The sequence below is a fragment of the Fukomys damarensis genome, unplaced genomic scaffold, assembly GCF_012274545.1.
Source record: "Fukomys damarensis isolate Sample0158 unplaced genomic scaffold, DMR_v1.0_HiC HiC_scaffold_3, whole genome shotgun sequence".
NCBI lineage: Eukaryota > Metazoa > Chordata > Mammalia > Rodentia > Bathyergidae > Fukomys > Fukomys damarensis.
In genome coordinates this window covers 35,722,380-35,748,706 of record NW_022900915.1, presented here as the reverse complement: position 1 = coordinate 35,748,706, position 26,327 = coordinate 35,722,380, and the positions used below count along the sequence as shown (strand labels likewise).

Below are 26,327 nucleotides of genomic sequence, written 5' to 3'. Positions count from 1 at the left end.
TTAAAATGGCAAAATGACCATAAGGGAATACAATTTCTAATTTTTTAATATAAATCTTTTAATATTGACCTTAGTTTGGTTTTATTTTTTTAAATGTTCTTTGTATTTACTATCAGAGTGTTGATGTTTTCACACACATGTGTTATTATGGATAATTATTGCAGGGTTTCTGTATTAAATTAGCTTTCATGATTATGTGGATCATTTCATGTTTGATTTAGTTGATGTAACCAGACTCAATATTAATACTGTAAATATCACATACTATTCCCGTCTCATGCTAACATAAATCACAGGCTAAAATTTTATAAAGGAAAATATTGTTATAATAGATCTTAAGATGAGAAGGCCAGCTGGTTTCTTTGGACACAATGATCAGGTCATTGAGGTCCTAATGGGCTTATTACAGGTTACAGCCACATTCTCAATTTAACATTTTCAGAAATTCAATTTGAAAAGCTGTCCAATTATTATTAACTTCTCAAAGTCCGACTCAAATTTAGTTGTGAGCAGTTAAACTCATAAAACACTAAATTATAATCCATAGTATACATTTATGCCTTCACAAAATACCCCTCATTTAAGTGTGATGCTTTTCTTTCATGTTCAGAGGTACACAAGAGAGACACAGTGAGAGAGTATGTGTAATGAGCTTCCAATTAAAATAAAGAAAAGGAGATTTTAATTTTTTTTTGTTTTGATACCAGGGATCAAACTTGGGAACTTGTGCTTGCGAGGCAGGCGGTGAAACCACTGAGCTAAATTCCGGGTCCCAGGAAAGGAAATTTTGAATTGCAATAAAAGTAGGTGAACTGGACAAGATACTGTTCTTCTATCTAAAGGTAATTCTTTTTTTTCAGCTTTAATTGAGTTTATTGGTACATTTTAGCGATACAGTACAGTTACATTCATTGTTGGGATTCTTGTACCTCTACATGACAAGTCTTGGTTCTCATTTTTTCCCCTTGTCCCTGCACATTTTTTTCTTTTCCCTTTTTACCCTTCCCCTACCCGTCCCACCTAACCTACACCTTTAGCTCCTTTCTTCCTGTGTCAGTAATCCTATTGTGATCTTCTGTATTATTGCAGATTATTCACACCAGAGAAACTATTCAGTATTTACACATGTGTGCCTTATTTATTTCACTTAGGAGTATATCTTCAATAAAGGTAATTCTAAGTACATACCCGGTAGTGATCGAATTCCTACGTCCTGCTATAGAGAAAGTACCTGAATGTCCAGATGTAGGACCATTGTCTAACACATTTCTTACCTTGAGGTAAAGTTTGGAAATATTCCTACGAAGAATCTCTTCTCTTTACCAACCATCAGATTTCTGACTTCTGTGACCAGGTAGTTACTTTGAGAATTATTTTAGTTAATAGTTCTTTTTCCTTACTTTTATGATTTATCAAAGAAAGAAATATAACTTTGGGAGTTACTTTAGATTACAAAAAAATAAAACCTCAGGGAGTACCATGATCTCATAATACAATATTTACACTCTAACTATTGAGGGATTATTTGCAGATGATCAATCTTAGCTCTTACAGGTGTATAATAATCATTTTAATCTCAGAAGTAAATTTTGTATGACTTGTGTCTAAGTAAGACTCTATTTCACTATGGTGTACAGTTTGAAAGCTCTGTATCCACAATACAATCCTAAGCCCACGTCAATGTTACAAAATTCATAATTTTGAATTTTTAAAAGAAATACGGAATATATGCTATATATTACATAATATTTCTAGCAAGGTTGGAGCCATGTTCTATAACAAATGTAGGAGTGTGTGTGTGTGTGTGTGTGTGTGTGTCCTTTGTGCAATTTTTAAAAACCAGGTGACTCTGTGTCAAACTGAGGGTGACAGAGAAGAATCTGATGTTCATTTTATGAGGGGGAGGAATAACAGCCAAGAGATTGTTGATATATCAGAGTAATGAATAGGGTAAGATGCATAAAACACATGTCTTCAAATTTTAAAAATTTACTTCACATACACATTAGCAGAATATTTATTGAGTCCTTATCTCTATTTGGGAAAGTACTGTTATTTTAAAACAATGAAATGGTCTGAATTACTTTTTAGCTTGAAGAGAAATCCCATTATAACCTGAAAAACATAGATAAAGCCCATATGTATCTCCTTTTTTCCCTGGTGTATCTTTTTAAGTTTGATCAGGATTAATGAGACTTACACCCCAGGGTCAAAAAGATTGGGTAGGCGAAAGGTTCTATCTTGTGATAGCAGGAAGTAGTAGTGGGTTTTGCTGAACTGGGTCATGAATGTCTCGAGTTGCTGACAAAGGTGAAGTGTAGCCTGTCCACTTCTCTGAGGATGCAGTGGGAGTCAAAAGGAAAGCAAGACATGGCAAAGGTAAACTGAAAGATTTTGCTGTTAGGCTAGTGCTTTGATCAGAAAGACTCAAAGATGCCTATTGCCCTACATCTGTGAGGGTATATTAAAAGGTTAATAAAGTTTCAGACCTTTTGGACTCATAACTAAATTGGCAGGTCTGCAAACATGAGGAATTTTTATACTGTAGACTGTCCTAGGGAATTCTGTGGAAGGAAGAAGAAGAAGAAAAAAAAAAAACAAACCAAGGCGTCTTTACAATTCATTTCCAGGCAGGAAGTATCTTAAAACTGTTCCACACAATTTTGAGGCTATTTCACAGGAACTATGTAGTGATAATCCTGTCTAAAGAGAAATGCAGAAACCTCAAGAAAATCCGTTATGTTAAAAATCAGGGCAGTATAGTACTATGATTTATACATAATTTGTAGACCTTTGAATCAGATATTCACCATTTTAATAATTTCAGGGAGACAACTGCTCCACAGTAGTCTGTAGCAGAAGGCTCACATCATAAGACCATGGACATAATAGTGATATTGCCGTGGGTTAAATGAGCAGAGCTTGAAGTATTATTTTTTTTTTAAATTGAAAGGTTGTGGCAGTAATAAAAAGGTTGGATGGTAATGCCTCTAATTGAACAGTAAGGCATCTTTCCTATTAAGTCACTCTTTCATCTGTCTTTTTAATTATTTCATTATCATTTTGTACTGCAGTTCACAATGAAATGACCATTTGTGTTTAAGTGAAAGCTAATTATTAGGACTGAATTATTGTGCAGTTTATTGATCCCTATGGTGGATTAAGGGCTTTAAGTTCGTCTAGACAGAATAGTTAGCAAAATGACAAAAGGAAACATATAAGACCCTTGGGAAGAATCCCTATGCTCCATAAGCAATTAATGCCTGCCAGGTAATGGAATTTAAGTTTATACTAAATCCAGCAGAGCTTTGACATTTCAACTGCCTTATAAACACATTAGTCTAATGAATTAGGACTTATGAATTGTGTTTAGACACAAGTAGAAATAGTAAGTCCAGGGCATTTTTAGGCATCCATTGATTGAATGAAAAATAGATCACTTTCTCGCTGAATTTGATGAAAAATGAAATGTGTTCTTTGTGTCTGTCGCTGCTTGTTCCCCTCTCTGTTGATGGATGCATATTAACAATTTCCATTTCCCAAAGAATGATGATCTCCTTTATGGATTATAAAACATATGCAGTGATAAAACAAGAAAGGAATATGTTCGTCTATCTATCTATCTATCTATCTATCTATCTATCTATCTATCTATCTATGCTGAGTAAGACGGTAAGCAGCCCATTTATCTCAATCCAGTGCTGGGCAAATTTAAAAGCCATCTGTCATTATGGTGACAAAGCAAAGCCCAATCTAAGCTACTGATACAACCCATTGCTGTCACTTCCATGAAATTGTTTTTGAGTGAACTCTGAGGAGACCCTGCTCAGTCTTTTAGTTGTGTGATATTTTTTCCCAGAAGTGCTCTGTGTTTAAACTTTATTGACAACATGGCATAAATGAAGGTTTTTGGAAAAGTTGTTAAATCACTTTTTGTTATCAATAAAGATTTAGCAACAAATCCAGGAAAGGATTGCAGATCAATTAAGACCAACTTGGTGTTTTCAGTGCAAAGTTTCTATTACATTTCTTTCGCAGCTTCATTTCTGGCCTCTTATAAAAAAAATCTTTTTTACTGTACCAACCATGATAATTTATGGGTCAACTAAAAAACAGATATTTAAATTATATGCAATGAAAAACTGGAACCTTTTATCTGTCTAGATGTCTCTGAATTTGAAATGACTTCCTTGCATGACAATTGTGGAGAACATTTTAAGAATGGACTTTTTGTGTCTAAAAATATATATCCTCTCGAGTACTTTTCAGTGAAGAGACATCTATACCAGATTATGGAGGAACATTTAAAAATTGAATTATATTTATACAAAATATATTTTAGGTGTTTCATTACATAAACATGAATTGAAGGCATTTGTATGCACAAGATCCAATCTGTTTTGCAAACTGCAAAAAAATATTTGCTTCCTGATATTTATGCACAATTTTATCACTTGCATTTGACAGTGGCAGAGTAGCTAGTTTAATAAAGCAAGCTTAAGTTTTTATAGCAGTGGTTATAGACTTTTATGGTATTTAAACTAGATTAATCAGTGAAGTATGATAAAGTTGAAGGATTAAACAGACTGTGTGCACTTAAATACAAAACACTAATGGGGAATCTTGCACGAGGCAATATTTGTTATTATGAAAATATAATAAAAGGATAATTGGCGGATTCTCTTTCTAGGAAAAAGATGGGTTTACTCATCTTAAAAAGTCAAATTAATGCCTAGGGAAATAGGGCGCCCTTATTATATGTAGACATGGTGCCACCGACGTGAGAGTCATCTGATTTTTAAAACCTAAAATAAAATTTATGCCTTATATTATGCCTCTGTATGGTTGAATTCAAAGTGTGATCCTAGAGAAAAGCATTCCAAACACTTGACCTAATTTTATCTTGGTAAGGAGGCAAATATGCCTAAGGATATAAATATTCAAATATTGGTTTATAATACATTTTCATGATTGGAGGAGTTGGTTTTGTTTAAAAAAAAAAACATTTTCTCTACTCTAATGAACACAATTTTATTTTTCAGGATGCTTAAAGTTGGTTTGAATGTTTCATAGGTTTTGGTAAGGATTAGAAGTAAAAGTTTAAGAGACCAATATTAATTCATTTACCAGAAATATATTTTAAGAACTTTACTCATGACTGGTGTATATGATTCAGTCAAGTCAGTTACGTTTTCTAAGTTTAGGACTATTAATACTTCTGTTAGCTATCGATTGCTGGGTAAATTATTATTCCAGGTTGTAGCAGCTTTAAATAGCAAAGCTGTATCGTCTCATAGATTCTGTGGGTGTGGAATATGGGTACAGTTTCGCTGGGTTCTTCTGGCTCAGATAATCTCTCCAGTTCTCAGTCAAACTGTCAGCAAGGGCTAGGGTTTGTCCTAAAGCGGGGGTGGTGTGTGTGTGTCTGTGTGTGTGTGTGTGTGTGTGTGTGTGTGTGTGTGTGTAAGGCAAGCTCCTTGTCCTGAGTCCCCCTACAGGCAGCACAGAGTCGTGTCAGCCATAAACCTCCCAGGCAGGGCAGGGGTATCCCAGGCTTTACTCTTCCCTATAGAAAGACCAATAGCAACTGCTGCATTGCCCTGGAGAGAGAAGACTCTCTCCGTGAATTCTACCTACAGACAGCTGCTAATTGTCTCACATCTAAGAGCGAGCATAAAAAGCACTCCCTAGTGCCTAAGAGAACACCCAGCCCTCCCCCAGAGAGAGACACAAGCAATGCTGCAGTGTAGGGTAGATAGCAAGCACACGCCAAAGCTGCCACTCCTGAAAGTGCAACTCTGCTTCCTCAGCCTCAAAGCCCACTGCCAGACTCCATCTGAGGCAGGCACAGCCACCACGCGGAATTGTGCCGTCACACAGGCATCCCCAGGAGATTGAATGGTGCACCCTACTGCCTCAAAGCCTGCTCTCAAAGCAAAGCTGCCTATGAGGGACAGTCACCACAGTGAAGAAAGCCAGGAAGCAATAGCCGATTCTGCCTCTTTGTAAGTTTCATCTGTGATACCCTGAGCCTCAAAGCTCACTTCCAATCTACATCCAGGAAGGGAGGCAAATCTCCTAAATGTTTCTACTGCATGTGACGGTCGATCTGCCCCTCCTGATCCATGGAGCCACCCATCTGCCATGCAACTGTCTCCAGCTGCTGAACTCAGATAATGATAACTTGTCCAGGGAATGTGCTCTGTAGCATCAGAAGCAATCATGACCTCACCCAACACCTCAGACTCATAGCATAGTTCAACCAATGGTCTTGCAGATAGAGGACACAGTCATCTGTTCTACCTGGATTCAGAAAAGGCATCGTCCCAGCCATCTAGAGAAGCTGAAAATCAGCTCTGCCTGTACAGGGCCATTATCAGCTAGACTGCCAGAAACATAGGGTAAAATAAACCGAGAAAGTTTGTCACTGCCAAAAAGCACAGTCAAAAGCTATACAATGAACAGACATTTACATACACAAAAGGATTCCAGAGACTGAGAATTTTGATACTCCCAATAAAAGTTCATTGACCTCCCACCGTGGACCCCAAGCAAGCCTGTAATGATAGAAAAAGAATTCCGAATAATCCACTTTAAAAAGTTCGGTGAACTCCAAGAGCACATGGATAAAAAAGAAGAAGGAAATTTAGAGCAGTACATGAAAAAATGAGAAATTTGACAAAGAAATAGAAATAACAATAAAAATCTAAATCTTGGAGATGAGAAGTACAATGAACACAATGAGTGAACTACAAAAAGCAGCAGAAAGTTTCAACACTTGGCTTGATCAAACTAAAAAAAAAAAAAAAAAAAAAAAAAGAAATCAGTGAATTTGAAGAAAGAACATGTAAAGTAACCCAATCAGAGAACAAAGGTAAAAATGAAAAAGAATTAAAAAGGCAATGGGGTTTATGAGACATTGTCAAAGCTAATGTGTAGTAGGAATGAAAGAGAGATAAAGAGAAAAGAGAAAGAAAGCTCATTTAAAGGGATATTGATGATGACTTCATTAATCTGAGGAGAGAAGCCAACATCCTAGTCGAGAAAGTGTCAAGAGCTCCAATCAAATACAACCTAGAAGTTCATTTTAACACATAATATTCAAGCTATCAAAAAGTCAAAGGCAAGGGAATATTCTATGAATCATGAGATAAGAAATGTATCACATACAAATGAGTCCCAATATGCCTCCTTAGACTTCTCAGCAAATAAATACTTTGCAGGCCGTGAGAAAGTGGATGAAATATTGAAAGTGCTTAAGAAAAAGAGCTACCAACCAACAATTGTCTTCAGAAAGTCGTCTTCAGAAACAAGAGTTTATAAAGACGTTATCAGACAAGTCTGAGAACACTGATTAACCCCAGACCTGTGCTATGAGAAATGCTAGAGCCTTCAAGTGCAAAGAAAAGAATGTTAGTGTGCAACAAGAACATATCTGAAGGTATAAAACTCACAGGTAAGAGTAAATGCAGAAAAATTCAGAACACTAATAATTCCTATTTTGGAAGTGTTTGTTTGCTTTAGATTTCATTTTTTGATCAGGTCTTTTATTTTGGGGATCTAATATCTTTAAGTTTTCATTATATTTTGGATTAGTCCTCTGTCCAAAGTGTAGCTGGAATTTTTTTTCTCATTCTCTAAGTTGTCTCTTCAGTCTGTTGCTTGTTTCCTTTGCTATGCAGAAGCTTTTACCTTTGATATGATCCCATTCCTTGATTCTTGGTACTATTTCTTCCTCTCTCCAAGAGTTTTACCTAATTTATCGTTGAGCAAATGAAGTGTTTCTATTTTAACATTTAGATCTTTGATCCATTTTGATTTCACTTGATTACATGGAGAGATTTATGGGTCTAGACTAAATCTTCCCCATGCGGCTAGCCGATTTTCCCTGGAACATTTATTAGTTTGATATAATTCCATTTGTTGATTCTTGACATTTCTTGTGCAATTGGAGTTCTTCCCACCATCAAGAAATCAAACATTTATATCTATATAAATATTTGCATGTGTACACATATACATATACACATACATGTATATGCATATATAAATGTAAATATGTATATATAAATATATGTAATTAATACTGGATCATCTAAATATATAAAGCACATATTAATAAACCTGAAAGGAGAGACAGACTCCAATATGCTAACAGCAGATGCTTAGGTACCTCATTTTCAGGAATAAGCAGATCATGGAGACAAAATGTCCAATGAAGAAACGTGTGATGTAAAGTGTCCTCATGTACTTAAAAGACATTTACAGAACATTTTATCCAACAGCTGAGTAATCCACTGTCTCCTCAAGTGCATATGGAACTTTCTCCAGGAGAGATTACTTATGCGGTCAGAAAACAAATCTCAACAATTAAAATAAGTAAAAAAATTATACTGAATAACTTTTTCAGACTGTAATGGAAAGTAGAAATCATCAGTAGGAGAAACTCTGGAAGCTAAAAAGCATGGCAATTAATAATACACTCTTGATTTTTATTGCCATTGTTGATCCTTTTGTATTTAATTAAGTCTTTGTTTCATTTAATTTTGCTCTTTTTCCATGGTCTGGATACCAAAGTCAGGAACTTTACACATGGTAAGCAAGCACTCTATCACTGAGCTATGCCCCAAATGACTGTTTTCATCTTGATTATTCTTTTCCTTTCTTCCAGTGTTGCATTCAGCTTTTAAATCTAATTCCTTGAGATGCATAATTAAGTTGTTTACTTGAGATCTTTATGTTTTGTTGGTGTAGACATTTATTGGTATAAATTTTCTATCAAAATTGCTTTTTCTGTATCTCAAAAGGTTTGCTATGTTATTTCCATTGTCATTTGTATAAATAATTTTTAAAATTTCACTTGTAATTTTTCATTTACTCAGTGGTTGTTCAGGAGCAGGTTTTTAAATTTCCATGTCTTTCTAGTTCATTGTCAGAGCTCTCCCTATTCTACACTCCTCCTAATCCCTAATTTCTGGTGACTACCCTTCTAACTACTATGAAATTAACATTTTAGACACAACAAGAATGACGTCATGGCTATTTGTCTCTCTGTGTCTGGTTTATTTCACATTCACAATGTTGTTTGGCTTATCCATGTTGTAAATGATAGTGTTTCATCTTTTATGACTAAGTACTGTTTCACTTTATATATATCCATCACATGTAAAAAATGTGTTCATTTACTGATAGGTATTTAGGGTCTTAGGTTGATTCCATATCCTGGCTGTTGTGAATAAAAGTAACAGTTACACTGCTACTGTGCTATTTCAATTACTTAAGCTTTGTAGTAGATTTTAAATTCAGGTATGTGAGGCGTCCAGCTTTGGACTTTTTTCTCAAGATGACTGGCTATATGCGGTATGCCATGGGTCCATACAAATTTTAGAATTCTTTTGGTAGTTCTGTGAGGGAATGTAATCTATGTTTTGGTAGGGATTGCACTAAATGATTACTTTTGATGCCATTGGTATTTTAAGAGGATTGATTTTCCAATCCAAGAATATGGAATACATTTGCATTTAATATCATCTTAAATTTCATTTATAAATATTTTTCTAGTTTTTATTAAAGAGATAGTCCACCTTTCTGATTAAATTATCTCTAGGTGTTTTTCATAGATAGTATAAACAGGATGGATCTTCTGATTTCTTTTTTAGATAATTTGTTGTTCTATAAGTAAATGCTAGTGACTTTTGTATATTTATGTTGTATTCTGCAACCTTAATATATTGAAAGAATTCATTGGAAAATTGAAACAATATAAAGTATCTTTTCTGAACAAATTAAAATAAACCATAAATTTATAAGAAGAACTTAAAAATATGTAAATACATGGAAACTATATGTTTCTGAGTTTCCAGTGTGACAATGGAGATATTGATAAAGAAATTACAAATTTTCTTCAGACAAAAGATAATAAAAACACAGGAAAATCTATGGGATATAGGAAAAGCAGAATTAAGGAGCAACTTTATAAAAATTAATAACCTATATAAAAATGTGGAGCTATCTAAATTAATAACCTAATATTGCACCTCAAGGAACTAGAAAACAACAAACCAATAAATTGGAAAGCCTATAGAAAATGCAGAGATCCTGGACAAAAATAGCTTAGTAGCACTGACTCATGAAGAACAGAAAAACTCAAGAGTTCAATAATCAGTAATGAGATTTTCATAAGTAATAAAGTTTGTTTCAAGTTTGATAATTTATAGTTTTCCATTTTATTGAAAGATGAGTTTGCTAATATAAGCTTATATTTAATATATTATAACATTGTAAATCTACAGGATACATAGTTATTTTTCCTCTTGAATTCATTTAAACATTATTATTTTCTTTATTTTGGTTAAATTTCTTCTGAAAAAAATCATATTTTAATATCAATTTTTTTGAGACAAGGTCTTACTTTGTAGTTCAGCTGGCCTTGAACTTACTATGTAGTCCAGGCTGCTCTTATACTCATGGCAATCCTCCTGTCTCAGCCTCCTGAGTTCTGGGATTACAGGTATGTGCCACCACACCTGGCTTCTAGTTCCTTTTTTTCCTTTTTGTTGAAATTTGCTTCTTTTACTTAAAGATTAAAGATTTGGTGATTAAATGTTTTCTTTACTTAGTTTTTTCCTATTATTTCATAGTATATGATGCCCTTTTCTCAGTTTTAGAATGTCATTTTATGTTCATTTGTTTGGATGACTCCATATTTACTCATGGATATTATGAATTAGTTTCATACTGCAGGTTGGTTGAAATGCCTTCTAGTTTCATTATATAAGGAAAATATTTTAATGACTGTATTATAAACTTAAGCATTTCTAGAATATTTTTATTTTTATTGCTATAATATTGAGATATTTTGGTTCATATTTATTTCCATTACTAAAATTTAACAAATAATTTATCAAAAATGTTACTTCTCCAAGTTTTGCTTTGGAAAAACAATAGGAAAGCATTGCTTGAAATTAATATTTGCAAAAATAAAATTTAGGCAAAAATCTAGAAGTTTTTACAAAGATAAAAAGATACAGATAATATTAAGTCTCACATTCAAAATGAAGTTCAGACTGTTATAAATAGCCAGACATGGTGGCACAGGCCAGTAATTCTAGCACTTGGGAGGGATTGCCACAAGTTTGAGGCCAGGATGGGCCACATAGTGAGTTCAAGGTCAGCCTGAATTACAGAGTGAGATCTTGTCTCAAAAGCAAATAACAACAACAACAACAACAACAACAACAACAACAACAACAACAACAGCAACAACAGCAACAAAAACTGTCCTGAATACCTATGTTCCTTGAGGAACAGAGTAACAATCGTTATGAAACAGAAACTTCAGAAGATGCAAAAAGAAATAGATATGAATGCCATAAAAATAAGTTAATGATACAACTATTAAAGCCAAGTGATCAAATATGTTAGGATATAAAAAATCCTAAGAAATATGTATAAAAATATTTAAAAATATGCATGAATTTTGTACTGCTAAGAAAACATATGGACATTTTTTAACTAGTATAAATCAGTTCACAAAGGAAATCCTCAGTGTATTTAATAAAGTCAGAACGTTGGACAGATATTATCTTAATTACTCTAAAAAATTAAAGCAAAAATACAGTAAAAATTTAAAAGCTCTTATAATTCACTCCTGAAAGTGAAAGACTTTACCTAAAAAGTTTTTATTACAGTATTATAGTAATTTTAAGAAAAATACCTTTAAAATATCAAGATGATTCAACCATTAAACAAAAAAATTTTAATAAGTTAATGATAGTGAAATAACATTAATTGAATAAACACATTATCAGGAATTATAAATACAAGATTGAAAATAAATTGTAAAATAAATTGATAATGGATTATTCTGAAAAGGAACAAGGAACTGAAATTTTAAAAATTGGAAAATAAGTGAGATGAATGAATTAAAGGATAGTTCTTTGAAAATAATAGATAAAAAACAATGACTTAGATAATTTAATCAAGAAAACTTAAAAAGTGAAAGCACAAATATGCAAAATAAGAAATTACAAGACAAATGTTGACACTCAGAAGATGAAAAAGTAAATATATGAGACCATTTTATGTATATCTGTAGAAGTTCCTTTGAAAACAAGAATTAGATAATTTCCTAGGAAAATATAATACATACAATATGATCTCAGTGCACAACAAAAATTACACTGAGCTAACTTCCATAGAGTAAGCAGACAAATTCATCAAAGACAAATGATTGTACCCTCACCACCTCAGCTCCCCTGAAAAAAGCATCAAGTACAAATATTAACATAAGTAAAACCCAGCCAATTCAGGAAAAAGCCAGGTAATTTAACACTACTTAAATTGTTTCAGTGGGTGAAAAAAATAAAAGAAAAACTTCAAATATGTTTGGAGGGATGGAAACATTGATGCCTATTCATGATGTTAACATTACATTAAAAAAATGAAAGCTAAAGATTGATTAAAGAAATTAAAATGAAAATATTAATAATTTCATCATACCAAGAAATAATGCATTATGTCCAAATTTATTGTAGGATTATAAGATTCATAGTAGGAAATCAATAAACATAATTCATACAGCATTTCAAAAGAAATTTTGAGATCAGCTCTGTTAGTGCAGAAAAGGTATTGAATCATATCCAATACTTATGATTTAAAAAGAACAAAACAGGGGCTGGGGATTTAGCTCAGTGGTTCGGTGGCCTGCCTTGCAAGCATAAGGACCCAAGTTCAATCCCCGGTACAAAAAAAAACAAACAAAAATAAAACAGGAGAGAAGCTATCAGTAGATCATCTTTAATATGGGAAAGTATGTGCCACCCATTCAAAAGTCAACATCTTTTTAGATGTAGCAAAAATAGGAGTATTTCTCACTGGGGTCAGGAACAATGTGTAATCTTCCTTAGCTTTTAATAATCATTTTCCTCTCTTCACTCTGGGTAAGTTTCTCAAATGTAGCCTTCATACCACTAGCTTGATTTCCTTTAATCAAATCCAAGTGGGATTGCTTCCAATGTAGATTTTTATTATTCCAATCTTACGTTGCTGCCAGCCCCCCTTAGATCTTAACTCAGTTTTCTCCCCAAGGCTTCTTGCTGCTATTTCACATAACTCATTTCCTCTTGCATTATTTTGAGGACAACAAGCTGCTACTTTCTTAAAAAAAAAAAAAAAAAAAGTCTATTTTTCTTGTGAAGGTTATTTTCAAAGATATATTTTTCCTGTGACTATTAGGCACAATTTTCTCTTTCTTTATATTGTTGTAGTAATTCACAGATATATTTTTATTTACTTCAAATGGGCAGAATGCGTGCCCTCAGGGTAAGTACTGGGTCTCACAGCTCCAGTTACTATTTCTTTGAATTGTAGGTGGTAGGTGATCCTCTTAAGTCTCAGCCTGAAGCACAAGGCTGAGCTTGATTTGCAATTCCTAGAGTAGTTCTAAAAACTAAACTTGGATGTCTGCTACTTCAGCGCGAAGCTTCTCCAGTTCCAAAATTCACTTACTGTTGGAATTCTTCTTTGCACATAAAAAGCTGTATTTCACTTCTTCCTCAGTGTTGCTCCTTACTTTTTTAATTTTCTGCTTTTGGACTACGATTTGGACTAACATGGTTCTCCTTAGGTGGAATAAATGCATTTTGGATATAGGGCTGCTCACTGTGCTCTGAATTTTTTCACACGTTCTGTTTTATTTGGGAGATTTATTTTGGTCCAGAATATGGACTGTGTTCTGTGTTGTGTCAGAATGTTCCATGGCTTATCAGGCAGGATCCTTACCTAGATCCTTACCTTGGCTTTTCTTTGACTTATCTTGGGTGACTGAATCTCCATGATTACTTTATTTGGTGATTGATAAGAACATATCATTCGTATTTTATCCATGGTCCTGGTCATTTTTAACTCTGAAGCTTCAAAGATTTTTTTTTAAACAAAATAGTCATGTCTTTCCAGCAGAAAAAGGGTTCGCAGTAAATTTTTTTTCTTTAGATCATAGACCAGCACTTCACTGGGTCTTCTGTAATACTGCTTTATATAAATTACTTTGAATTTGCATCCTTCCCTCTTTCGCTCTCCTTTCTCCCTGCTTTTCATCTTCATGTATTGCTCTCTTTTTGTTTTAAAATATATATAAAAAAAATTAAATCCAAACATAGTATTTTAACGGTGCCCTGACTTTTCTTGACTTCGTATTTTTTGGAACCAGGTGCTGGTTATGTCTCATTTGCAACATTACATTATTGAACATAACCTCTCCTTGCCCTCCTGCATGGAGCGCACACTCCTCCACTGTGACTTTGCTATTCCTAAAGTTATCTATTTTTGGCGCCGGTTTTTGTGAGTTCCACACACAGTCCAAAATTACTTCTATCCCTACCCATCACTCATGAGTGTTCATGCATCAGTCACATGAATTCGGAAGCCAGTGGCCATTTTCAACTAAACAGGTTTAAAAAAAAAAAGCTTAATGAGAGAGTTTATGTTCATTAAAGTAATGTGACTGTAATAGAAACATGAATGACTTAACATTAGACACAGTATAATATTTACATTGTATCCATATAACAACTCTGAGGAAAGGATCTTTTTAAATCTCATTTGATGGTTGAGGAGTCTAAGACTAAAAAGTGGAACAATTTTCCCAGAGACAAAAAATTAATAAAATGAATAACAGGCAGAAATCTCTCTCTGTTGATTTCAGATCTTTGGACCCTAGAAGAATAAGTAGTCATATGACACTTTTTAAACTACATTTTTTTAAATGAACAAACTTCAATAGTACTTTTTATGCTCACAGCAGAACTGTGCGGAATGCATAGTGTTTCCACATCTCACCTGTCCCCACAAGCACTATTCCCAGATCATAGACAACTCGTACCTCAGCGGTGGATTCACTACAGCAGATGCCCCTACACAGATGCATCATTGTCATTCCAAGTCCACAGACTCTTCTTATTGTGAATGAGTCGCATTTTGATAAGTGATTTTTTTCTGTACATATTGATATAATCAGGACATTTTGATATCCTATTGATGTAACTGATTTTAGTGATTGACTTTTGAATTTCTTTCTTTTTTTTTTTTTTTGTACTGAGGATCGAACTCAGGACCTTGCCCTGGCAAAGCAGGTAGCAGAACCACTGAGCTAAAGCCCTGGCCCAAGTTTTGAATGTTTTGGAATGATCACTCAGCTTTACTTTGACATCTTGTATTTTATATGTTGCTAAATTTCATTTTCTCATATTTTTGAGACATTTTTCATCCATGCTCACACACAATATTCGTGTATAATTTTCTTTTCCTGCAATGTCTTTGTCTGGTTTTGTTCTTAGGGCAATTGTTGGCTTTGTAGGATGACATAGAAAGTACTTCGTCTGTGTCTATGATATGAACGATAGTTTAGAGAATTAGTACAATTTCTCCCTTACCTATTTGTTAGAATTTACCAGTAAATCCACTGGGCCTGGGTCCCTTCTATTTGGGAAAGTTGTTAATTATTTTTTCAGTTTCTTTAATATACTTTAATATATTCAGATTTGGCAGACTGTCTTTCAGAGTATTTGTGAGTAAGCAGAGATGCTCAGCTCATGGTGGCAAGAGGGAAGGGTGTTACACAGTACCCAAGTCCGTGCTCCTAGGACCCACTCAGACACACCCAGAAGTCTGACTTATCACTCCCCTCATTGGCTCCCGAGCCAGTCCAGAGGACACAATGACCCTCAACCACCACTGTGCGTGACACTTGCATTCAGGGGAGGACTGAGGGAGGATAAGAACAAAACAGCTCCTTCATACCCAATTGTTCTACCCATAAACAATGTAGAAATCAAATGGGAAGAAGAGAGGGGAAAAGGCAATTCTTCTGCACAGGAGGCAGCATTATATTAAATGGATGCTCTAAAAGGGAATCTTGAGAACAAATATTACTTCACTTGGCACAGAGATGTGTCATCAAAATTATGTTTTTTTTTTATATAGACACAGTAGAATGGAGGTTACACAGAAAGTAATTTCAGCCACTATTAATATTTTCTAATCCTCCCTGAAAATTCATTTAAAGCTTTGAGTCCTACTTTCCTACACAATTTTATCTGCTGCCAAGCTTCAAATTCAGCTCCTATTTTCTATGGCTAAAGATCACTTTATTTATGTTTATCATATTTTGAATTGTTTGCCATTCGGTCTCCATCATTCCCCTTTTGAAAACTTTAAATTCAAAGTTATGCTGTCAATCTTTGCTCTTTCTTAGCCATCCAGTCATCACAAAATAAACAAAAACTGGAAAATTTAATATCTATTTTTCTCTTAATTAGTGTAGTAAAATATTTGATTGATTAAATGATTAATAATGAGAGGCAGAGTCGGATATTACATTCGATATGATTAATCAATCCTGAAAATGAGAAGTATTCATAAATATTCAGTCTAGTTAATTTTTATTAACTCCTTAAAAATAATCATGTTAATATTTCTCTTTCACATATATAGTATAGTGAGTATGTTAAGATAGCAGTTAACTCTAGCTCAAATGACTAAGACTCACTGTTTGGGAAAATTATGTGATTGACATAATAACTTGTTCTGGTTTATTCACTCCTTATCAAATATGTATTTATTGTGTTTTTGTTTGTTTGTTGGTTGGTTGGTTTTTTGGCTGGCTAGTTGATTTTTATTATGATACTGAGTCCTGAAACTAGGGACTTTACACTGAGCTACAACTCCAGTGCTTTTTATTTTTATATTTTGAGATAGAGTCTTACAAAGTCCCCAGGTGGGACTCAAACTTGTGATCCTCCTGCCTCAGCCTACCAACATGCTGAGATCACAGATGTGGATGCCCACTCCCAGGTCCAAACACTTGTCTTGTGTCTTGCTTTTCAGCATTATTGTTTTGCTTTTAATTTCCTTAAAATAAATTATATAAACAAATTTTTCTTGTGATCACTGTTAAGCATAATGAACAAGATGGATGAAGAGAGCTGTGTTCAAGAACCAAAACAAAGCTAAAGTCTGGAGATCATACCTGTGTATTTCATTTTTAAAAAGCTTAGCAAGTGACTTCAGTTTGCCAGGTGCTGAGTTAGACTCTTGAGAAAGAAAAACAAATTAGTTCCTGTCTTCATGCTTAATGGAAAGTATAAAGTGGAACATATGAAATTACAGCACATATAATAGTTGTATTTAGACAGGCAGTATTTTTATGGAAATCTCATTATTTTGCAGATTTAACCCATTAGAACAAATTGAACCAATCAGAATTTGTTACAAAATAAATAGCAAGAGCAAAATCTTTGTGTACATAAATTAAATGATATTACATTAAACACAATTTTGAGTCCCTTTATTTGAAAATATTTTTGCATATCAAAACTAGGAAGCATGAATCTTGAGAGGACTTAGTGGAGGAAATAGAATTTTAAAAGATTTCAATCAAAGTAGATGGCAAAAATGAAGCAGAATGGGAAGCTAGTATAATAAATGAGGAAGTAGTTACAGCTCCTGAGAGTTTAAAGTATGTGGATTTTGCATTTGGCCATAAGGTATGAAGACAGAAAATAAGCTAAAGCAGCCATTTCCCCATCATTTTATAACCTCAGTCAGTTTAACGTTAAAACATCTTGAAAACGTAACTCCTCAGTTCCAACCAGCAGCTTCCTTTTCCATTTAATCTGTCTCAAAATTTCCAAATCACGTCACAGAATTCCTTTTTTCTCCTCTTCCCTATTTTAATTGTAACCAAATATTTTGCTTTTAAATTGGAAAACAAACTGCATATTTACATCAAAATCCCCACTGCATCCAATTGAGAAGTAAAACCAAATCCACACAAACAGAGAAAGGATGACTGCTTCTTATGCAAACCATGTGTAACTCATACAGAATCTTCATGGATTTAGGATTCCAGGGCATTTTTTTTTTCTGGTTCTGCTCAACTTGAGTCAAATCTCCACAGTCTCAGTTTTAGCTTTATTTTACACTTTTAACCTAAGGTCTTGGGACAACCCAACTGGTCCATACTTTTCTCCTTGTTCTACTTTTCTCTATAACGTCTTTGTTTTCCAAGGTATCCACCTTTCTGAAAATTTTAATATTCATTACCACCTATTACAAAAACTTTACCTGTGCTCTGCAGGAATTCAGGGATAGGATGGTGAGAATAAGGATGGACCATGTAAAATACTTATATAACTTGTACCTAGCTGTCTCCCAAAGTCTAATGCTTTCCTAGGTAGGGCTTCAGAGACTGATGGCTGGATGAAGGGTGTGTGATACTGGATTAAGTGTGCATGGTCCAGGATCAGTTTTCTCAGTGGTTTAGTGTAGATTTGGGTGTGGCAGATGGATTTACTGAAGGCAGAAGTCCCACCCTGGGTATGGGTGGCACCAGCCAATAGGCTTACAGCCCAGATGGGGTATAAAGGGAAGGAGGCACACTGCTGCTGCTTCCTGGCTACCATGGCATGGGTTGTTTCTCCTCTGTGATGCCCTGCTTCTGTGCTAGGCTGCTTGGAACCAGCCAACCATGGACTGAAATCTCTACAGAGTGTAAGCTAAACTAGATCTTTCTTCCTTTAACTTGTGGATATCAGAGATTTTGTCCTAGCAATGAGAAAAGTAAATAAGGCAATGCCCCAAGTTAAGCCTACTTAGAACAGTAATGATTCCTTAGTGTGGGACTCCCTTCATTTTTTATGCGGTCTTTTTCTCCTCTTTCTGAGATATTTTCTTTTCTACTATCCTTCTTGGCTACACCTTCAAGCGAAAAGTCATGAGAATTGACTCATTTGGGCGAGAAGCTTTCTCAAACTTTTCCTGCTATTAGAAGTTTGGGGGACTGGTGTGTGTTTTAAATTTTAATAGCTTTCATCCTGTGTCACTTGGGGTATTGCCTCTTTCAAAAACTTAAGTAGGATTTTTATTAACCAATATTGTCTTTTAAGGTATATGTTCTCTAGCTTATTATCTTCAGTAACAAGAATTACTAGTCATGATATCTAAAACACCTTTATTATGGGTCACCTTAAAAGCTTTAAGATGGGCTGGGGATTTGGCTCAGTGGTTCTGCTTCCTGCCTTTCAAGCACAAGGGCCTGAGTTCAATCCCCGGTACAAAAAAAGGGAGTCAGAAGACTACAGGACAAGGCATTGGCCTCCTCAGAGTCTTACCTTAAGAGCCATAGTTTTTTCTCTTCGTTGAAAAATACGATTTTAATAATCCTTGTTACTTCAAGGAGTTTATTGGAACTTTTTAAGTGTACCTTTACATGACACGTCTTGGTTCTCATTTTTTCCCGGAGCCCTGCCCTCTCTTCACCTCTTCCCCCTCCCCTATTTACAAGGATTTTGTTTCCATTTTTTACTTTGCTCATATTTTTTCTTTTTCCTCATTTCCTTTCCCGACTCTTCCCACCTCAAGTTGTTTTTCAGTTTTATTTCTTAGCATTTCTCCTCTCAGAGCTGTTGCTTCACCCACATTTCAAATTGCAGATTTCTTGACTCCCGTTTTCTTTCATTTTAATCTGCAAAATAGTCAATTAGCATTACTCTATCAAAAATAGATATCAGTGGTCAACTCACATGCTTATCATTCACTTTTCCAATTTTTCTGTTTGGACTACAAATGTATTAGGTTCGTGAGCTATCTTCCAGTTTAAGGGTTGTCACTGCAAGTGACAGATGCTCACCCTCCTGGATTATAATAAAAATTGTCATCTCTGGCTTCCCATAGCAAGGCCACAAATTTTAACTTTTTGTTTCAGAACCTCCCAACTTCTAAGATCAGTTTCTGCATTAGGATGAGCCGAAATGTATCATAATAACCAAATATTCTAAAACTTTTCAGTGGCATCAGGAAACAAAAATCTATGTCTTGTTCTTGCAGTCTACTGTAAGCCTTTGCGAATTTGAAAGGAAACTTTCACATGCTGTAACTAAGTGGCCTAGGACCACAGACTCTCCGCATTCTGCAGTGCTGCCATCTGGATGATGTGACCCTAAAGTTGTGTGAGAAAGAGAATGGAGGTATCTGACACCAAATAACCCTCCCTGTAGCTGATGCACACAGATTTTCTTCCCAGCCTACTGGTCAGAGTCTATCACTTGTCACATGGCTTGTACTGTACTGTAGGCTCAAGAGAGGGTAACCTCTACTATGCTATGGGGGAGAAGAATCAGCTGTAATTGAGCAACAAATATCTGTTTCACCCTCATGTGCTTTGCCTCTGCAGAATTCTGTCTCAACCTATGAAAGTAGAATTTGTATGGTCTTGGAAATCTGCAGCACAGGTATCCTTGTAAATATGTTCTTATATAAATTAAAATCTAATTATATTAATGGTAACTGTAAGTACATTATTTATTCCAAATGTTTGTTGCTATCAGTACGTAGACAAGGTGTGGATAAAACAGAACTAAAACAATATGGCAATAGCTCTAAGTTGTGTAGTGGAATTTTTTTATGAATTTATGTTTTCTTCTACCGCATTGCACACTGAACATTTTTTGCACTCTGTTGAACATTATGTGGATGTCTTCTCTTTCTAGGATTTACAAAAATACAAACACATACACAGAGCACCTAAATAAATGGCAATACTTACTGAAACTTTGGGGGCACAATAGGTTTATATTACAACAGTACAAACCACCATTTAAATACTGACATCTCTATTCAAAAATGGTCCCTTTTAGTAAATAGGCCTTTGGTCTGCCCCAGCTTCTCTCTTCTTTTTTACTTACGATCATCCTATTACCTTCTTTCTCACTGTCTATATTTTTCTCTTAGGATCAAGGACATCCCTATGTATTTTAATTTTTGCCCAGTATTATTATTAATTTTTGCAACACCTATGTCCAGATTTACAAGTATATCATTTGTTATTCTCTGGGATCAAGAGCAGAATGCATTGCTTGTTTTTTATTTTATTTTATTTTATTTTTGGTACCGGGGATCAAACTCGGATCCTTATGCTTGCAAGGTAGGAGGCGGAACCACTCAGCTAAATCCCCGGCCCTCATTGCTTATTTTATACCGTGATAAGGGTGGATTTATCCTGCATCTGCCCCTGGTGATTTGATTATCATCTACTTAGGTGCTAAGGAAGACATCACATGGGCCTGGATTATAGAAGCAACGGTATGTAAATTATCAGGTAGAAAGTTTACAGGAGGAAAAGAAGAATTCAATTCACTTTAAAATAGGTTCATTAAAGTATTTAAATATTTTAGTAATAAACACTTAGGATCTTAATACATATCTGAGAATTGTAAATAAATTATGATACATTTTGAAGTCATGTAGTTGTCTTCAGTGCCTATAAGTACGTGATTTGTTATATTAGAATGGTTCAAGCTAAGACTTTCTATCTGAAATGCAAAATCTATCTCCTAATTGCAAATAAAGAATAATTTTACAATTTTTAATATGCATTACTTTGAAAAAGAAGACCACCTGACTTTCCAGATCATTTTATACTTGATCCAAAGTGGCATTTTTAAAATATATTCAATATCAAATTCTAAAGAAACAATGTAACTTGTTAATAACAAAAAATTAAATTGAATGCTTATGTGTGAAAGAAAGCAAAGTCTTCATGAAAAAACATCTCCAGGTTCATTTCTAATCAACCTTTATCACCTGTTATTCACCCTATTAGAAATGGAAATGGGTAGCTGACAGCCGTGTCAAGATGAATCCCTCCAAAAGACACATGTCAAGGTTGAAGTAGAAAATATGAAAATGATAAACTAATCTTCCCTTTACATGAAGTCTTTAGACAAAGGAGATAATGTACAAATCCCTGGAACTTTAAATAGGTATCCAGTGATAAGTTCTGAGTGTTCTATGTCTTTGTCCAGCAATCTATTTTCTAGATTGGAGTGAGCTAAGGTAGACGGGTTTAATTAGCAGATTATAAACTCTGAAAACTGTGTAATAAATAACAAACAATTACATAATATTTTTTTAAAATTGTAGTTAGTTGGACTGTTTTGTGTTTTCCCATTTTTCAAAACATAATTCCTTGGCTTCACGATGTCATTACACATTTTAAGGCCATAAAATGTGTCTTTTGTTTTCCGCAAATTAAAACTAGAATTTTGCTATTTGCTTGTAAGTACTTAATAAGTATCACACAGAAGAAATTATAGTGTGATTATGGGAAAATGTAGATCAGATTTAGGGAGTTTGGAAGTATATATTAGAAATGAAAAATAGAAACATATATAAAAACACTCGACTAAAAGGGTTGCTGTTTGTCAATACCCCAAAGACAGTAAGAATGATATCCAGGGAATACATGCAGTTATGCAAAATTTTAAATTTTATAAAGTTATTTCTTATGTTTTTTCTAAGAAGGCCATTGAATCCTTGTGTGTGAAGCATCTGACCACGAGCTAAATGATTGCTACTATGGCAAAATCCTATAATGGATGTAAAATTAATTGGTATATCCAGCACTTTATTTAGATAATTAAATGTAATCAAGAATTGGTATCATGGTCTGTGTCATATTAGGAAATATATCATAGAAATTATCTTCAGCTTAGTTTAAACTGTTAACCTATAATCAATTTTAGTTCATATTGCCTGGTAATTTTTAAAAAGAAATAATAGATTCTTATATGTATTTTAATATTTTAATAAGCATAAAGCAAGTCACTATGAAGCAAGCATACGTGGACTGAGGATAACACATATGCTCCAAAATACTTTTTCTTTAGACTCCTTTAGTTTAATAAGTGAATCCCAGATCATTTTTTTATACAAGAGGTTTACTCGTCAAAATCCACTGCTTCAACTGTAGAAGTGTTTTATAGGACAACTGAGATTAGAAATGTTACATGGATCTTTAAAATTCTTCAGATGTGTGACAATAATGTTTCAGAAACAAAAGTTGGGAATAAATAATGTGGATTGTGTAGAAGAAACGATAATTCCTCCCTCACTTATCTTGAACGTTGAACAAGTTTTCATTGGGTAACAAAAGAAAACTGTGTCAGTTATCAGCCTTATGAGGGAATTATAATCAGATGTAGAATCTGCGTTGAAATAACAGCTGCTCACCACATTCCTCCCAGACCTCAGACAGCAACTATACTGCCACTTTGCCCCTTCTGTCAACCATGATTGGCATTCATTTCTTAGGATGGGTCCACACTGGGCCGAATCTGACACTGCTGTCCTTGCTGTTCTCTCTGCATCAAATTTGCTCCTTCCCAAAAAGTAGCTTCTTGGCCAAACATGCTCTTAGCGCATTGACTTAGCAGAGAAGTTTCTGGACTATTGCCAAGCAGCATACATACTGGCATATCTCTTAAGTCACTCAATTTCCAATGTTGTTCACCTTCATTTTTTAAAAATAATAAAATGTTTATGTTTTTTAAAAAAAACACTCCATAATTAGTTTCCAAGTAATCTGATCTTTGGAATGAATTAATTCCAGTATCTTCATAAAATCACAAGGGTTTATCTTCAGGTTTGTTTAATCCCTACTCTCAATGTTGATAAACAAAGAATATGTATAATTTAAATAATAGTTTGTTTAAAGAGCACCTATGTTTTAAAAATATTTTTTAATTGTGAGAGGCACAAGAGAGAAAAAGAGAGGCAGAAAAAATTGAGAAATCTCAGTATATTTTGTTTTCGACTAGATACAAAAGTAAGATTTTATAAACATCAGAATACTTTCCAGTGATGGTTTCAAACAGAAAAGGTATCTGTTGTGGACTGTTCTAAGAGTGTGATGAAATCTTGCAGTCCTGCTCTGTCCCGCCTGGGATGTGACTCATCCCTTCCTCTAGAGACCCCATACGATCCATATACACTGCTTTTTTTTCTTTCTTTATTGGTACATTTTAGGTATACACTGCTTTCTTGTTGTTCACTTGGTAGCCAGCAAGGTTATCGCATCCACTGTCCTGGTATCTCAGTGCTCGTGTTTATGTAACTTTTCTTTGACTTAACAAGACCACAAAGTATGAGAATAGCAAACCTGGCAGCTGCGGTTTCGCAGAGGAGTGCCATTTCCTTTAAGCAAAGAAGTGAAAGGTCTCTGCTTCATAAGGAAAGAAAAAAGAAGTTTGTATGCTGAGATTGGTAGGATCTAGAGAAGAACAAGTCTCTTATCTGTGAAATTGTGAAAAAGGAAAAAAGATTTGAGATAATTTTCCTGTGGTATGTGAAGTCCCAAATTTAGAGCCACAATTTGTGATAAGTGCACAGTTAAGAAGGAGAAGGAATTAAATTTTAGGACTCAGTCCTAGCTAAGGTTTCAGGCACCCACTGGAGCCTTGTGTCATACACCCTTTAGAAAAGGGGGTCACTGAAGACACAAAGTAATAGAACCCCTAGAAATGATTACACGAAGTAAATAATCATTACAATTTTTAGGCACAAAAATTAAGATTTAGAATTAAGATGAATTAATTTAGAAAATAGTATAATTTTACCTCTTCAAAAGATAATTGAAATTTTAGTAAAGGAAATTTAACCGTGCCAAAACATCACCATAGTTTTCCATAATAAAAGCAGTCGCAAGAATTACATTTGGCTGTGAATCAGAGGAAAAAGGGATAGCTGTGGTACTGAGAAATGTTAGCATTTTTATTTTGAATTTTGAGGCAAACTTAAGGAGAATAGCACAGGACTCTTGTAGAAGAGAAGAGTTCATCTGCCTTCTCAGTAAAGGTTCATACTTCTCCTGTCACTCACTTCTGAACTACAAGAACTTCATTTAGCAAATTCAAAGAAGATTTTTAAATGGAACGGGTTGGAATTATAATTAATATTAAAACACATGGATTCAGAACACACAGAACAAGTATCTCTCAGATGAGTTTGGTTAACTCGATATACTTTCAATTTTCCTTCAATGTTTTGGTTTCTGAATTATGAAATTTTAACTCAGATAATCTGCAATAAAACATAAGATCCTAATAAGATTACTGTCATTTAGAAAGGAGAAGAAAGGAGCTAAAGGTGTAGGGAAGGTGGGACGGGTAGGGGAAGGGTAATAAGGGAAAAGAAAAAAATGTGAGAGAATGAAAAGATGAAAATAAAGAGTTTGTAGATGGGGAGGTGAGGAGGGGGTGAAGGGAGGGCAGGGGTAAGGGGAAAAAATGAGAATCAAGACCTGTCATGTAGAGGTACAAGATCCCAACAATGAACGTAACTGTACTGTATCCCTAAAATGTACCAATAAACTCAATTAAAGCTGAAAAAAAGCAGTGTTATATCTGAAAATTACACTGAAGTATGTGTCTGGGTATGTATGGGTACAGAGATTGACCCTAAAGAAATCTTTATGAATGAATGAATGCATGGAAAGGAAAAGGAATACAAACAGAATTTCCTTAACATTGAAGGGCGTAACTAATCTAAGAAGTCTACTTAAATTCCATCTCTGTACAGGTCACATCACCTTGACTGTGTATATTATAAACCTCTCTTATCTATATATAAATTTTTGAGGTGCTACTGATTGATCCTGAGGCCACAAACCTGCTAACTACGTGTTCTACTGCTGAGTTGCACCCCAGCCCCATCCCGAAGGAAAATGGTGCAGATTTCTGTGTTCTATAAAACCATTTGAAATCTTTTTGAGGGCTTTTTACTTTAGAAGGTAAGAATTTAAATTCACTACTTTGCTGTGTGGCTAGAGTAGAGCCTGTTTTTAATTAGTTTCTGGGCATTTTCTTGCTTTGGGATTTTTGCAGAATAATACTAGTCCTGTAGCCAGGGATTAAATATTGGTTCAATTTAGTCCTCACATCTCATTGTTTTGTGGTTGTTTCAGGTACACACTACAACAATTTAAAAAACAAAACAACACGAAGTCAGGGTAGTGTCTCTTTTGTGGTGAACCTCATTCAGCCTGAAATTTAATTATGTTACCATGTGTCTTTGTAATGTAGATTAATAGTTTTATTGTACTCCGGTGATTAGTTTCTGTTTGTTCTAATTTCTTTTTAGCTCCTTCCTGACCTTGAGGTGAAATAACACAGAAGATGTATTCCTTCAATTTAATGCCAGTTTGAGGTGTTTCTCCTGCATCATCAGATCAATGAAAAGTAAATAGCCTACACTTCTTGTTTCACAGTGCAGTATTGATCTTTCTTCAGCTTTTGCTTTCCCCTTTCCCTGCATCTTGTGTCTTTCAACCCCTGGGACGGAAGTGATTGCCATAGATTGGACAGGCTAACAAGCGCATGATAAGGAACCAGTGATGTGTGGCACGCTCCCATGCAGGGTTGGGTATATAAAGCCTGCTTCTGCGTTGAGAGAAAGGTGCCATTTTGTGTGCGTGGCACAAGCCACTCAGAGAA

At 34.6% G+C, this 26,327-nt stretch overlaps 1 long non-coding RNA gene across 4 annotated transcripts; it reads left to right on the top strand.

Moving 5' to 3' along the window:
* Window positions 1-713: 713 nt before the first annotated feature.
* Window positions 714-26,085, top strand: LOC104871327. 4 transcript variants are annotated; one of them, XR_004518120.1, is made up of 7 exons: window positions 714-842; window positions 1,152-1,354; window positions 5,811-7,456; window positions 19,885-20,024; window positions 20,231-20,288; window positions 25,474-25,624; window positions 25,975-26,085. It is a non-coding gene; the product is annotated as an uncharacterized LOC104871327 (long non-coding RNA). The 4 variants fall into 4 exon arrangements; XR_004518117.1 differs by lacking the exon at window positions 20,231-20,288; XR_004518119.1 differs by lacking the exons at window positions 1,152-1,354; window positions 20,231-20,288.
* The last annotated feature ends 242 nt before the right edge of the window (window positions 26,086-26,327 follow it).